Source organism: Procambarus clarkii, chromosome 5 (genome assembly GCF_040958095.1).
Source record: "Procambarus clarkii isolate CNS0578487 chromosome 5, FALCON_Pclarkii_2.0, whole genome shotgun sequence".
NCBI classification, from domain to species: Eukaryota; Metazoa; Arthropoda; class Malacostraca; order Decapoda; family Cambaridae; genus Procambarus; species Procambarus clarkii.
This window is the reverse complement of record NC_091154.1, coordinates 31684504-31702250: the sequence shown is the minus strand read 5'-3', so window position 1 is coordinate 31702250 and position 17747 is coordinate 31684504.

Sequence of the window (17747 nt, the reverse complement as noted above, 5' to 3'; positions counted from 1 at the left end):
CTACAACAGCACGGCCTTGTACACTCCCCTATAACAGTACGGCCTTGTACACCCCTACAACAGTACAACCTTGCACACACCCCTACAACAGTACGGCCTTGTACACCCCCTACAACAGCACGGCCTTGTACACCCCCCTATAACAGTACAGCCTTGTACACCCCTACAACAGTACGGCCTTGTACACCCCTACAACAGTACGGCCTTGTACACCCCCTACAACAGTACAACCTTGTACACCCCTACAACAGCACAGCCTTGTACACCCCCTACAACAGTACGGCCTTGTACACCCCTACAACAGTACGGCCTTGTACACCCCTACAACAGTACGGCCTTGTACACCCCTACAACAGCACAGCCTTGTACACCCCTACAACAGTACAGCCTTGTACACCCCTACAACAGCACAGCCTTGTACACCCCTACAACAGCACAGCCTTGTACACCCCCTACAACAGTACAGCCTTGTACACCCCCTACAACAGTACGGCCTTGTACACCCCCCTGCAACAGTACAGCCTTGTACACCCCCTACAACAGTACAGCCTTGTACACCCCTACAACAGCACAGCCTTGTACACCCCTACAACAGCACAGCCTTGTACACCCCTACAACAGCACAGCCTTGTACACCCCCTACAACAGTACGGCCTTGTACACCCCCCTACAACAGTACAGCCTTGTACACCCCCTACAACAGTACGGCCTTGTACACCCCCCTACAACAGTACGGCCTTGTACACCCCTACAACAGTACGGCCTTGTACACCCCCTACAACAGTACAGCCTTGTACACCCCCCTACAACAGTACGGCCTTGTACACCCACCTACAACAGTTCGGCCTTGTACACCCCGACAACAGTACGGCCTTGTACACCCCTACAACAGTACGGCCTTGTACACCCCCTACAACAGTACATCCTTGTACACCCCCCTACAACAGTACAGCCTTGTACACCCCCCTACAACAGTACAGCCTTGTACACCCCTACAACAGTACAGCCTTGTACACCCACCTACAACAGTACATCCTTGTACACCCCCCTACAACAGTACAGCCTTGTACACCCCCCTACAACAGTACAGCCTTGTACACCCCTACAACAGTACGGCCTTGTACACCCCCCTACAACAGTACAGCCTTGTACACCCCTACAACAGTACGGCCTTGTACACCCCTACAACAGTACAGCCTTGTACACCCCCCTACAACAGTACGGCCTTGTACACCCCTACAACAGTACGGCCTTGTACACCCCCTACAACAGTACATCCTTGTACACCCCCCTACAACAGTACAGCCTTGTACACCCCCTACAACAGTACAGCCTTGTACACCCCTACAACAGTACGGCCTTGTACACCCCCTACAACAGTACATCCTTGTACACCCCCCTACAACAGTACAGCCTTGTACACCCCCCTACAACAGTACAGCCTTGTACACCTCTACAACAGTACGGCCTTGTACACCCCCTACAACAGTACAGCCTTGTACACCCCTACAACAGCACAGCCTTGTACACCCCTACAACAGTACAGCCTTGTACACCCCCTACAACAGTACAGCCTTGTACACCCCTACAACAGTACGGCCTTGTACACCCCCCTACAACAGCACGGCCTTGTACACCCCTACAACAGTACAGCCTTGTACACCCCTACAACAGTACAGCCTTGTACACCCTACAACAGTACAGCCTTGTACACCCTACAACAGTTCGGCCTTGTACACCCCTACAACAGTACGGCCTTGTACCACCCCCCTACAACAGTACAGCCTTGTACACCCCTACAACAGTACAGCCTTGTACACCCTACAACAGTACAGCCTTGTACACCCTACAACAGTTCGGCCTTGTACACCCCTACAACAGTACGGCCTTGTACCACCCCCCTACAACAGTACGGCCTCGTACACCCCCTACAACAGTACGGCCTCGTACACTCCCTACAACAGTACAGCCTTGTACACCCCCTACAACAGTACGGCCTTGTACACCCCCCTACAACAGTACGGCCTTGTACACCCCCCTACAACAGTACAGCCTTGTACACCCCCCTACAACAGTACAGCCTTGTACACCCCCTACAACAGTACGGTCTTGTACACCCCCCTACAACAGTACAGTCTTGTACACCCCCCTACAACAGTACAGCCTTGTACACCCCCCTACAACAGTACAGCCTTGTACACCCCTACAACAGTACGGTCTTGTACACCCCCCTACAACAGTACAGCCTTGTACACCCCCTACAACAGTACAGCCTTGTACACCCCCTACAACAGTACGGTCTCGTACACCCCCTACAACAGTAAGGCCTTGTACACCCCACAACAGTACAGCCTTGTACACCCCTACAACAGTACAGCCTTGTACACCCCCCTACAACAGTACAGCCTTGTACACCCCCTACAACAGTACGGTCTTGTACACCCCCCTACAACAGTACGGCCTTGTACACCCCCTACAACAGTACAGCCTTGTACACCCCCTACAACAGTACGGCCTTGTACACCCCCCTACAACAGTACGGTCTCGTACACCCCCTACAACAGTAAGGCCTTGTACACCCCACAACAGTACAGCCTTGTACACCCCTACAACAGTACAGTCTTGTACACCCCTACAACAGTACAGTCTTGTACACCCCTACAACAGCACAGCCTTGTACACCCCCTACAACAGTACGGCCTTGTACTCCCCCCTACAACAGTACGGCCTTGTTCAACCCCTACAACAGTACAGCCTTGTACACCCCCTACAACAGTACGGCCTTGTACACCCCTACAACAGTACGGCCTTGTACACCCCCTACAACAGTACGGCCTTGTACACCCCTACAACAGTACAGCCTTGTACACCCCTACAACAGTACGGCCTTGTACACCCCTACAACAGTACAGCCTTGTACACCCCCTACAACAGTACAGCCTTGTACACCCCCTACAACAGTACAACCTTGTACACCCCTACAACAGCACAGCCTTGTACACCCCCTACAACAGTACGGCCTTGTACACCCCTACAACAGCACAGCCTTGTACACCCCCTACAACAGTACGGCCTTGTACACCCCCCTACAACAGTACAGCCTTGTACACCCCCTACAACAGTACGGCCTTGTTCTCCCCCCTACAACAGTACAGCCATGTACACCCCCTACAACAGCACGGCCTTGTACACCCCCTACAACAGCACGGCCTTGTACACCCCCTACAACAGTACGGCCTTGTACACCCCCTACAACAGTACGGCCTTGTACACCCCCTACAACAGTACGGCCTTGTACACCCCCTACAACAGTACAGCCGTGTACACCCCCTACAACAGTACGGCCTTGTACACCCCCTACAACAGTACAGCCTTGTACACCCCCTACAACAGTACGGCCTTGTACACCCCCTACAACAGTACAGCCTTGTACACCCCCTACAACAGTACGGCCTTGTACACCCACCTACAACAGTTCGGCCTTGTACACCCCCTACAACAGTACGGCCTTGTACACCCACCTACAACAGTTCGGCCTTGTACACCCCCTACAACAGTACGGCCTTGTACACCCCCTACAACAGTACGGCCTTGTACACCCCCTACAACAGTACGGCCTTGTACACCCCCTACAACAGTACGGCCTTGTACACCCCCTACAACAGTACAGCCTTGTACACCCCCTACAACAGTACAGCCTTGTACACCCCCTACAACAGTACGGCCTTGTACACCCCCTACAACAGTACGGCCTTGTACACCCCCTACAACAGTACAGCCTTGTACACCCCCTACAACAGTACGGCCTTGTACACCCCTACAACAGCACAGCCTTGTACACCCCCTACAACAGTACAGCCTTGTACACCCCCTACAACAGTACGGCCTTGTACACCCCTACAACAGCACAGCCTTGTACACCCCCTACAACAGTACGGCCTTGTACACCCCCTACAACAGTACAGCCATGTACACCCCCTACAACAGCACGGCCTTGTACTCCCCCCTTCAACAGTACAGCCATGTACACCCCCTACAACAGCACGGCCTTGTACACCCCCTACAACAGTACGGCCTTGTACACCCCCTACAACAGTACAGCCATGTACACCCCCTACAACAGCACGGCCTTGTACTCCCCCCTTCAACAGTACAGCCATGTACACCCCCTACAACAGTACAGCCTTGTACACCCCTACAACAGCACAGCCTTGTACACCCCCTACAACAGTACGGCCTTGTACACCCCCTACAACAGTACAGCCATGTACACCCCCTACAACAGCACGGCCTTGTACTCTCCCCTTCAACAGTACAGCCATGTACACCCCCTACAACAGCACGGCCTTGTACACCCCCTACAACAGTACAGCCATGTACACCCCCTACAACAGCACGGCCTTGTACTCTCCCCTTCAACAGTACAGCCATGTACACCCCCTACAACAGCACGGCCTTGTACACCCCCTACAACAGCACGGCCTTGTACACCCCCTACAACAGTACGGCCTTGTACACCCCCTACAACAGTACAGCCTTGTACACCCCCTACAACAGTACGGCCTTGTACACCCCCTACAACAGTACAGCCTTGTACACCCCCTACAACAGTACGGCCTTGTACACCCCTACAACAACAGTTACTAAATCATACAAGCGTATGACAAACAGAATAATCATCAGACATGCACAATACCATCCTGACAAAACCTACATTTCTGACTCTGAAACGTAATCAAAAATCGACCTACATGTTTATAAAGACCATTTACACAGCTGAATAGAGACCTCCAGACACGAATGACGGGGCTGTAGAGCTGAAGCTCGACCCCCAGCAAGTGCACGAAGGCAGGCACATCTAGATTCATGCATAGCGAAGCCTAACCCTTCTTTTATATACCCAGAGAGCAATTAGAAGCATCGTGAAAATAAAAAGGGGGTTCGAACACCACCTGGTTTATCAGGACAGGTCAAATGACCATCAGATGACGATGCATTGATAACGTAATCTAGTATTAACAAGGCTGTTGGGGTGAGGAGAGAGAGAGTGGGTGTAGTTGGGACGGGACGCACTTATTGTAGTGAGACTTTGAATGTTCTAAGTGCATCATGGTGCGTAACTTTAGCGAAGTGTTTGACAGGTTCGTGAGTTAATCGCGCCGTTTAAAGGCTTTGTAACGTGAGCGCTCGGTGGCGCTTGAGCGGTACACAACTGTACTGCGTAGTATTTCTTTGATTTCAATATAGTGATAGCCTCGTAGGGTGCTGCACTGCTTGAGTGCTCGGTGCTATAGTGTTCAGTGCTTGGGTGCTACAAAACCTTATGGTCTTGAGAGAGAGAGAGAGAGAGAGACAGAGAGAGAGAGAGAGAGAGAGAGAGAGAGAGAGAGAGAGAGAGAGAGAGAGAGAGAGAGAGAGAGAGAGAGAGAGAGACAGAGAGAGAGAGAGAGAGAGAGAGAGAGAGAGACAGAGAGAGAGAGAGAGAGAGAGAGAGAGAGAGAGAGAGAGAGAGAGAGAGAGAGAGAGAGAGAGAGAGAGAGAGAGAGAGAGAGAGAGAGAGCCTAGGTACCGTGTAATTGTTTTATATTTTTTACAAACTTATTTGCTTCTGCTTTTGTATTGTTTGTTCCTCGATATATGCACTGGGATTTGTGCACCAGGCTTCGTGCACTGGGCTTTGTGCACCAGGCTTCGTGCACTAGGATTTGTGCACCAGGCTTCGTGCACTGGGCTTTGTGCACCAGGCTTCGTGCACTAGGATTTGTGCACCAGGCTTCGTGCACTGGGCTTTGTGCACCAGGCTTCGTGCACTAGGATTTGTGCACCAGGCTTCGTGCACTGGGCTTTGTGCACCAGGCTTCGTGCACTAGGATTTGTGCACCAGGCTTCGTGCACTGGGCTTTGTGCACCAGGCTTCGTGCACTGGAAGATTCAGAAGGTATGAATCAGAAGTATGATTCATGCTGAATCATGTATGGTTACGCGGTATGATTCAGAAGAAGATTCAGCGGTATGCCACCAGGCTCGTCCCGGAACTGAGAGGTATGAGCTACGAGGAAAGGCTAAAGGAGCTGAACCTCACATCCCTGGAAAACAGAAGAGTAAGGGGAGACATGATAGCCACCTACAAAGTTCTCAGGGGAATTGACAGGGTGGACAAAGACAAACTCTTCAGCACGGGTGGGACACGAACAAGGGGACACAGGTGGAAACTTAGTACCCACATGAGCCACAGAGGCGTTAGAAAGAGCTTTTCAGTGTCAGAGTAGTTAACAGATGGAATGCATTAGGCAGTGATGTGGTGGAGGCTGACTCCATACACAGTTTCTAGTGTAGATATGATAGAGCCCAGTAGGCTCAGGAACCTGTACACCAGTTGATTGACAGTTGAGAGGCGGGACCAAAGAGACAAAGCTCAATTCCCGCAAGCACAATTAGGTGAGTACTGGGCTTTGTGCACCTATAATTATGCAAAGGGAAAGAGAGATGAGATGGGGAACTGTTGGGGATGTTGGCAGAGAGGGGGGAAGAGAAGTGAGTGAGTGAGAGAGAGAGAGAGAGAGAGAGAGAGAGAGAGAGAGAGAGAGAGAGAGAGAGAGAGAGAGAGAGAGAGAGAGAGAGAGAGAAAGAGAGAGAGAGAGAGAGAGAAGAGAACGTAGGGGGGGGACCAAGCCTCGTCAGGTACCCCATCTAGTGATGGGTTAGTTCATAATTTATTATGAACTAAACCCCCCAAAATCCACAGACAACACTTAACACTAATATTAAAATAAATATCCAGATATTTTATACAAGATTAATATCACTCAAAATCGTAGATTGACTCTATGCGACTACATTCGGGTCCCCGACGTGAACGCATCAGGCTACAGACATGGGGCCAGATTAACGAAGCAGTTACGCAAGCACTTACGAACGTGTACATCTTTCCTCAATCTTTGATGACTTTGGTTACATTTATTAAACAGTTTACAAGCATGAAAACTTCCCAATCAACTGTTGTTATTGTTATAAACAGCCTCCTGGTGCTTCGGAGATTATTAACTGTTTAATTAGAAACAAAGCCGCCAAAGATTGAGAAAAGATGTACAGGTTCGTAAGTGTTTGCGTAACTGCTTCGTGAATCTGGCCACTTTCCTCCGCTTGCTATAGCACGGGTGTTGGCGCCACTATAAAAGTATCAATGGAAATTTAAGTGTCGCAGCCTAAAATTGATTAACTCAATCACATTGGGGGTTAAATTCTTGAAGCAAATATATATTTGCTACACACAGAAATCACAATAGCGTGATGCTCTCGAACGTAGGTTCGAATCCTCGTCACGGCCCTTGTGGATTTGTTCATTTATATGATTCTAAACTTTCCGCCACCACCCGCGGGATTGGTATGGAGTTTATAATGAAGTAGTTAAAGTGACTACGATAGTTTAGACGCCCCCCAGTCCACACGGCTGAATATAAAGGAAGTGACGGTTCTATGACGGACGGAAACGTTTGTCACTTTCTGTATTTTCAGAGGTGTAAGTTGAGCGTCTAATTTGCAGGCTCGTTATTGTGACTTACTGTCTGCATGCGGTAGTTACTGGCCTATCCGGACCCGCAGTTGGCGCATGCGCAGCCAGGAGGCACGAGGGGCCAGATTCACGAAGCAGTTACGCAAGTACTTACGAACGTGTACATCTTTCCTCAATCTTTCACGGCTTTGGTTACATTTATTAAACAGTTTACAAGCATGAAAACTTCCAAATCAACTGTTGTTATTGTTATGAACAGCCTCCTGGTGCTTCGGAGCTCATTAACTGTTTAATAATTGTAAACAACGCCGCCAAAGATTGAGAAAAGGTGTTCAGGTTCGTAAGTGCTTGCATAACTGCTTCGTGAATCTGGCCCCTTTCATACGAGGAGATATTGACAATCAATAGTGCAGTTTGAATAGATTTACGCACTAGACTCAAACTAGCCCATGAAGAGTTAATTCTACGCTTTCTGGCTCGCATATGTGTTACAGGTAAGATGTATTAAACTGGCGTTGTTAATTATAGACATTCTGATTCTTTGTTTACATTGCCGTACCGACTAAAAGTCACTTCGTACACGGGACGATAGGCCTATCGAAATCGACTTAATTCAACCCAATCTAACCTAACTTAACCCAAGCCTAACCTAATGAATCGAAGCCTAACCTAATACATCCCAAGCCTAACTTTACATACGATTTTAACAAACAGAAAACGATCTCTGTCGAATCGTCCTGTGTACGAACTGACCATACCCCGCCTTGCCTGGGTAGACAGACATGGGGCCAGATTCACGAAAGCACTTACGAACCTGTACATCTTTTTTCAATCTTTGGCGGCTTTGTTTACAATTATTAAACAGTTAATGAGCTCCGAAGCACCAGGAGGCTGTTTATAACAATAACAACAGTTGATTGGCAAGTTTTCATGCTTGTATTCTGTTTAATAAATGTAACCAAAGCCGTCGAAGATTGAGGAAAGATGTACACGTTCGTAAGTGCTTGCGTAAGTGCTTTCGTGAATCTGGCACATGGTTACGAGTCGCATCGCACACAGGACGGTTCGCCAGTGGATTGTCCAACCAGTTGGGCTGGACGGTAGAGTGACGGTCTCGCTTCGTGCAGGTCGGCGTTCAATCCCCGACCATCCAAGTGGTTGAGCACCATTCCTCCCCCCCGCGTCCCATCCTAAATCCTTATCCTGATCCTCCTTCCCAGTGCTATATAGTCGTATTGGCTTGGCGCTTTCCCCTTGATAATTCTCTCTCTCCAGTGGATTTTAACACCTACCTAACTTAGCCTAGCCGAAGTTAACACACGCTTGTAACCCCGAAATTATCTCAAGATAACCTGAAGATAACCTGAAGATAACCTCAAGATAACCTAACCTAACCAACCCCCACCACAGCTTTACATGAACAAATCCACAAGGACCGTGACGAGGGTTCGAACCTACGTCCGAGAGGATCCCAGACGCTGCCTTAATCTGAGCTACGACATGGTAAAAAGCATTACAACCGGGAAATCATCCTGATTTACCAACGGATCCTGCAGCCTCTCCGAGACACAAACCAGGGTTTTACGCAACTCCCCCATGCACTCGAGCTATGTCAATAGGCCGTTCTCCCTCTTCGCCCTTACTTCATTACACACAGAAAACACAATAGTGTGATGTATCAAATGAACAAATCCACAAAGGGCCATTTCTTTTTATTTTTATTTGTTCATTTGATGTAACCTAATACATTCTAGCCTAACAATGTAAACAGTTTACATTGTAAACTGTTTACAATGTAAATGTGAGGTTCAGTGTCAATTATGACAGCACGTGGAGTGATCTTAGCAACTTGTGAACACAGTGGCATATTGATAAAAAATAGGAAATGTATAGAATTGTAATAATGGTCAGTTCAAATTGTTGCGGTGTCTTTTATTTAATTTAATTTAATTTATTTAATTTGATTTTCGCCAGGAAAATGAGGTTTTTCTCGTTTTTCCCGCACCACTACCACAGCACCACACTACCACAGCACCACTACCACAGCACCACACTACCACAGCACCACACTACCACAGCACCACACTACCACAGCACCACTACCACAGCACCACTACCACAGCACCACACTACCACAGCACCACTACCACAGCACCACTACCACAGCACCACTACCACAGCACCACACTACCACAGCACCACTACCACAGCACCACTACCACAGCACCACACTACCACAGCACCACACTACCACAGCACCACACTACCACAGCACCACTACCACAGCACCACTACCACAGCACCACTACCACAGCACCACACTACCACAACACCACACTACCATAGCACCACATTACCACAGCACCACACTACCACAGCACCATTACCACAGCACCACTACCACAGCACCACTACCACAGCACCACACTACCACAACACCACACTACCATAGCACCACATTACCACAGCACCACACTACCACAGCACCACTACCACAGCACCACTACCACAGCACCACTACCACAGCACCACTACCACAGCACCACTACCACAGCACCACTACCACAGCACCACACTACCACAGCACCACTACCACAACACCACACTACCACAGCACCACACTACCACAGCACCACACTACCACAGCACCACACTACCACAGCACCACTACCACAGCACCACACTACCACAGCACCACTACCACAACACCACACTACCACAGCACCACACTACCACAGCACCACACTACCACAGCACCACACTACCACAGCACCACACTACCACATCACCACACTACCACAGCACCACTACCACAACACCACACTACCACAACACCACACTACCACAGCACCACACTACCACAGCACCACACTACCACAGCACCACACTACCACAGCACCACACTACCACAGCACCACTACCACAACACCACACTACCACAGCACCACACTACCACAGCACCACACTACCACAGCACCACACTACCATAGCACCACACTACCACAGCACCACACTACCACAGCACCACTACCACAGCACCACACTACCACAGCACCACACTACCACAGCACCACACTACCACAGCACCACACTACCACAGCACCACACTACCACAGCACCACTACCACAACACCACACTACCACAGCACCACTACCACAGCACCACACTACCACAGCACCACTACCACAACACCACACTACCACAGCACCACACTACCACAGCACCACACTACCACAGCACCACACTACCACAGCACCACACTACCATAGCACCACACTACCACAGCACCACACTACCACACTACCACACTACCACAACACCACAGCACCACACTACCACAACACACACTACCACAACACACACTACCACAACACACACTACCACAACACACTCAACCACCGCACCACACTACCACAGCACCACACTACCACAACACCACACTACCACACCAACTCCCCACTACCACAACACCGCAGTCATACCAGCCAACCACCACACGCCGTAACACTCACGGTATGATGAACAGCAGCAGCAGGGGGGGCGGGGGGCGGGGGTGTCCTCGTGAGACCGAAGCTCCCTCGCTCTACCACCTGGATCCTGGAAGCCCACTGGAAGCCTTATATACACCCCCTCCACTGTGACTGTGAATACAAAAAAATCCTCCCCACGTCCCCCTCCCCTCCTTCCCCCCCCCCCCCACAACACAGCAACAACTCCAGGTATTTCAGCGACTTCCGTTCCAAGATTCTCCCCTCCCCCCCTCCCCCTTCTCCCCTCATCAATATTCTTATGCTGTTTTTATAATAAGGAATAAGTGCATTCCTCTCCCCCGTCCCATCCCAAATCCTTATCCTGACCCCTTTTAAGTGCTGTATAGTAATGATGGCTTGGTGCTTTCCCCCTGATAATTCCCTCCCTTCCTCCTACGGTTTTAACCCCTCAAACCCCCTCCTCCTCCTCACCCCCACCTCACCCCCCTCATGCGTGGGTTGGGCTCCAGCTCTTGGCCTCTGTCATAACTACTTTGGAATCCGTGTTTAATGTCTGGCTTCGTCCACAGATGTCACCCTGTGTCATCTGGCTGTTCATATTCCATGTTCGATCCTTGTGTGTACTCACCTAATTGTGCTTGTGGGGGTTGAGCTCTGGCTCTTTGGTCCCGCCTCTCAACCGTCAATCAACAGGTGTACAGGTTCCTGAGCCTACTGGGCTCTATCGTATCTACATTTGAAACTGTGTATGGAGTCAGCCTCCACCACATCACTGCCTAATGCATTCCATTTGTTAACTACTCTGACACTGAAAAAGTTCTTTCTAATATCTCTGTGGCTCATTTGGGCACTCAGTTTCCACCTGTGTCCCCTAGTGCGTGTATATGGTGACGTCACTACTGTGTTAACCTTGAGGTTACCCTGAGGTGTTTTCGGGACTTAGCGTCCCCGCGGCCCGGTCGTCGACCAGCCTTCTCGTTGAAATCACCATCACACTATCATCCTGACGTAACTACTCATGCATTAGGCAGTGATGTGGTGGAGGCTGACTCCATACACAGTTTCAAGTGTAGATATGATAGAGCCCAGTAGGCTCCGGAACCTGTACACCAGTTGATTGACAGTTGAGAGGCGGGACCAAAGAGCCAGAGCTCACTCCCCCCCCCCCCCGCAAGCACAACTAGGTGAGTACTCAAATAGTTCATGTCAGTAAAGCAGTCATGACTCTAATGAGTCATGCTCTACAAGTCATCACAGTCGTCACGGTAATTCAATAGTTGCCATAATGTCCAAACTAAGCATCATCATCACTATAATTGTCCCAATAATCACCATGACTGTTTTCCTCGTTATAACACTGGTCACCATGAAGGATGGTGTTCACCATCCTTCATGGTGACCTGCTGTCTCTCACTACCAGTGGTACAGTGAGTCAAAGCTTCACTACCAGTGGTGCAGTGAGTCAAAGCTTCACTACCAGTGGTGCAGTGAGTCAAAGCTTCACTACCAGTGGTACAGTGAGTCAAAGCTTCACTACCAGTGGTACAGCGTGAGTCAAAGCTTCACTACCAGTGGTGCAGTGAGTCAAAGCTTCACTACCAGTGGTGCAGTGAGTCAAAGCTTCACTACCAGTGGTGCAGTGAGTCAAAGCTTCACTACCAGTGGTGCAGTGAGTCAAAGCTTCACTACCAGTGGTATAGTGAGTCAAAGCTTCACTACCAGTGGTACAGTGAGTCAAAGCTTCACTACCAGTGGTGCAGTGAGTCAAAGCTTCACTACCAGTGGTGCAGTGAGTCAAAGCTTCACTACCAGTGGTATAGTGAGTCAAAGCTTCACTACCAGTGGTACAGTGAGTCAAAGCTTCACTACCAGTGGTACAGTGAGTCAAAGCTTCACTACCAGTGGTACAATGAGTCAAAGCTTCACTACCAGTGGTACAGCGTGAGTCAAAGCTTCACTACCAGTGGTGCAGTGAGTCAAAGCTTCACTACCAGTGGTATAGTGAGTCAAAGCTTCACTACCAGTGGTACAGTGAGTCAAAGCTTCACTACCAGTGGTGCAGTGAGTCAAAGCTTCACTACCAGTGGTGCAGTGAGTCAAAGCTTCACTACCAGTGGTGCAGTGAGTCAAAGCTTCACTACCAGTGGTATAGTGAGTCAGAGCTTCACTACCAGTGGTACAGTGAGTCAAAGCTTCACTACCAGTGGTGCAGTGAGTCAAAGCTTCACTACCAGTGGTATAGTGAGTCAGAGCTTCACTACCAGTGGTACAGTGAGTCAAAGCGCTTCACTACCAGTGGTATAGTGAGTCAAAGCTTCACTACCAGTGGTACAGTGAGTCAAAGCTTCACTACCAGTGGTGCAGTGAGTCAAAGCTTCACTACCAGTGGTACAGTGAGTCAGAGCTTCACCACCAGTGGTATAGTGAGTCAAAGCTTCACTACCAGTGGTGCAGTGAGTCAGAGCTTCACTACCAGTGGTATAGTGAGTCAGAGCTTCACTACCAGTGGTACAGTGAGTCAAAGCTTCACTACCAGTGGTATAGTGAGTCAGAGCTTCACTACCAGTGGTATAGTGAGTCAAAGCTTCACTACCAGTGGTGCAGTGAGTCAAAGCTTCACTACCAGTGGTATAGTGAGTCAAAGCTTCACTACCAGTGGTGCAGTGAGTCAAAGCTTCACTACCAGTGGTGCAGTGAGTCAAAGCTTCACTACCAGTGGTATAGTGAGTCAAAGCTTCACTACCAGTGGTGCAGTGAGTCAAAGCTTCACTACCAGTGGTATAGTGAGTCAAAGCTTCACTACCAGTGGTACAGTGAGTCAAAGCTTCACTACCAGTGGTATAGTGAGTCAAAGCTTCACTACCAGTGGTGCAGTGAGTCAAAGCTTCACTACCAGTGGTACAGTGAGTCAAAGCTTCACTACCAGTGGTGCAGTGAGTCAAAGCTTCACTACCAGTGGTACAGTGAGTCAAAGCTTCACTACCAGTGGTGCAGTGAGTCAAAGCTTCACTACCAGTGGTATAGTGAGTCAAAGCTTCACTACCAGTGGTACAGTGAGTCAAAGCTTGGTATAAATTCTCTCCGATTATGACGTTTTCTTTAATGTCTTTTTCTTTGATGCTTTCTTGCCCTATTTGCTCTCACAAGAAGCTGTCCTTGTTCAACTTGTCTATTCCTCTGAGTATCTTTAGTGCAGTTGTCATGTCCCCTCCGTTTATTTTTCTCTTCGATTGTGAGATTGAGCTCCCTTAATATGTCGTTACCTATTCCACCCACTAGGTTTTCGTGTAAAACCTCTTTCCCTTTACAAGTTAGTTTTCGCCCTTCGCTAGGAGCGGATTCTATGCCGGTGCTGCATATTCTGGTACTGGTCTCACGTCGGTTGTATCGGCTGTCTTGAAAGGGACCATGTTACATTGGCTTCCGATTCCAGCTCCATCCCTATCCCTCCCCCCACCCGGCCCCCTGCCCTAGATGCAGTCCCATCCCTCCCCCATCCCGGCCCCCTGCCCTAGATGCAGTCCCATCCCTCCACCCATCCTCCCTCCCATCCCGCCCCCTGCCCTAGATGCAGCCCCATCCCTCCACCCATCCCGGCCCCCATCCCTCCCCCATCCCGGCCCCCTGCCCTAGATGCAGCCCCATCCCGGCCCCCTGCCCTAGATGCAGCCCCATCCCTCCCCCCATCCAGGCCCCCACCCCGCCCCCCTGCCCTAGATGCAGCCCCATCCCTCCCCCATCCCGGCCCCTCTGCCCTAGCTGCAGCCCCATCCCTCCACCCATCCCGGCCCCCATCCCTCTAGCCATCCGGGCCCCCATCCCGCCCCCCTGCCCTAGATGCAGCCCCATCCCTCCCCCCATCCCGGCCCCCTGCCCTAGATGCAGCCCCATCCCTCCCCCATCCCGGCCCCCTGCCCTAGATGCAGTCCCATCCCTCCCCCATCCCGGCCCCCTGCCCTAGATGCAGTCCCATCCCTCCCCCATCCCGGCCCCCTGCCCTAGATGCAGTCCCATCCCTCCCCCATCCCGGCCCCCTGCCCTAGATGCAGTCCCATCCCTCCCCCATCCCGGCCCCCTGCCCTAGATGCAGTCCCATCCCTCCACCCATCCCGGCCCCCTGCCCTAGATGCAGTCCCATCCCTCCCCCATCCCGGCCCCCTGCCCTAGATGCAGTCCCATCCCTCCACCCATCCCGGCCCCCTGCCCTAGATGCAGTCCCATCCCTCCCCCATCCTGGCCCCCTGCCCTAGATGCAGTCCCATCCCTCCCCCATCCCGGCCCCCTGCCCTAGATGCAGTCCCATCCCTCCCCCATCCCGGCCCCCTGCCCTAGATGCAGTCCCATCCCTCCCCCATCCCGGCCCCCTGCCCTAGATGCAGTCCCATCCCTCCCCCATCCCGGCCCCCTGCCCTAGATGCAGTCCCATCCCTCCCCCATCCCGGCCCCCTGCCCTAGATGCAGTCCCATCCCTCCACCCATCCCGGCCCCCTGCCCTAGATGCAGTCCCATCCCTCCCCCATCCCGGCCCCCTGCCCTAGATGCAGTCCCATCCCTCCCCCATCCCGGCCCCCTGCCCTAGATGCAGTCCCATCCCTCCACCCATCCCGGCCCCCTGCCCTAGATGCAGTCCCATCCCTCCACCCATCCCGGCCCCCATCCCTCCACCCATCCCGGCCCCAATCCCTCCACCCATCCCGGCCCCCTGCCCTAGATGCAGTCCCATCCCTCCACCCATCCCGGCCCCCTGCCCTAGATGCAGTCCCATCCCTCCCCCATCCCGGCCCCCTGCCCTAGATGCAGTCCCATCCCTCCCCCATCCCGGCCCCCTGCCCTAGATGCAGTCCCATCCCTCCACCCATCCCGGCCCCCTGCCCTAGATGCAGTCCCATCCCTCCACCCATCCCGGCCCCCATCCCTCCACCCATCCCGGCCCCCTGCCCTAGATGCAGTCCCATCCCTCCACCCATCCCGGCCCCCTGCCCTAGATGCAGTCCCATCCCTCCCCCATCCCGGCCCCCTGCCCTAGATGCAGTCCCATCCCTCCCCCATCCCGGCCCCCTGCCCTAGATGCAGTCCCATCCCTCCACCCATCCCGGCCCCCTGCCCTAGATGCAGTCCCATCCCTCCACCCATCCCGGCCCCCTGCCCTAGATGCAGTCCCATCCCTCCCCCATCCCGGCCCCCTGCCCTAGATGCAGTCCCATCCCTCCACCCATCCCGGCCCCCTGCCCTAGATGCAGTCCCATCCCTCCCCCATCCCGGCCCCCTGCCCTAGATGCAGTCCCATCCCTCCCCCATCCCGGCCCCCTGCCCTAGATGCAGTCCCATCCCTCCACCCATCCCGGCCCCCTGCCCTAGATGCAGCCCCATCCCTCCACCCATCCCGGCCCCCTGCCCTAGATGCAGCCCCATCCCTCCACCCATCCCGGCCTCCTGCCCTAGATGCAGTCCCATCCCTCCACCCATCCCGGCCCCCTGCCCTAGATGCAGTCCCATCCCTCCCCCATCCCGGCCCCCTGCCCTAGATGCAGTCCCATCCCTCCACCCATCCCGGCCCCCTGCCCTAGATGCAGTCCCATCCCTCCACCCATCCCGGCCCCCTGCCCTAGATGCAGTCCCATCCCTCCACCCATCCCGGCCCCCTGCCCTAGATGCAGTCCCATCCCTCCCCCATCCCGGCCCCCTGCCCTAGATGCAGTCCCATCCCTCCACCCATCCCGGCCCCCTGCCCTAGATGCAGTCCCATCCCTCCCCCATCCCGGCCCCCTGCCCTAGATGCAGTCCCATCCCTCCCCCATCCCGGCCCCCTGCCCTAGATGCAGTCCCATCCCTCCACCCATCCCGGCCCCCTGCCCTAGATGCAGTCCCATCCCTCCACCCATCCCGGCCCCCTGCCCTAGATGCAGTCCCATCCCTCCACCCATCCCGGCCCCCTGCCCTAGATGCAGTCCCATCCCTCCCCCATCCCGGCCCCCTGCCCTAGATGCAGCCCCATCCCTCCACCCATCCCGGCCCCCTGCCCGCCCCACCTACACCAGGGTAAGACTGTCCGCGCGACTTCCTGCATGAGATCATCTGGCGAGTGTATGTCCTCAGCCTCCCCCCCCTCCCCCACCTCACCCATCCCACGCGGGGGAGAGGGAGGCTTGAGAGGGCGGGAATGGAGAGTGGGAGGGGAAAGGAGGCTGAATGGAAGGGGGGCTAAAGAGGATAGAAAAAGGAGTCACTCCACACTCTGGACTTGGCACTGTGGACACTCTACTACGACACCCACTCACTCATGATTTACTCACGTCCTGGAGCCTTTACACTCACGCACTCCTTCAGTCACTCGCACGCACTCCTTCACTCCCTAACACTCGTGGTCGCGCGCGCACACACACAACGGGATGGACACTGGGAGCCATTGAGTGTGAAATGCAAATGAGGGCCACTGACCACTGCTTTTCCCATCGAGGACGGCTGCCACACACACACACACACACACACACACACAGGGGCCTCGTAGCCTGGTGGATAGCGCGCAGGACTCGTAATTCTGTGGCGCGGGTTCGATTCCCGCACGAGGCAGAAACAAATGGGCAAAGTTTCTTTCACCCAAAGTGCCCCTGTTACCTAGCAGTAAATAGGTACCTGGGAGTTAGTCAGCTGTCACGGGCTGCTTCCTGGGGTGTGTGTGGTGTGGAAAAAAAAAAGTAGTTAGTAAACAGTTGATTGACAGTTGAGAGGCGGGCCGAAAGAG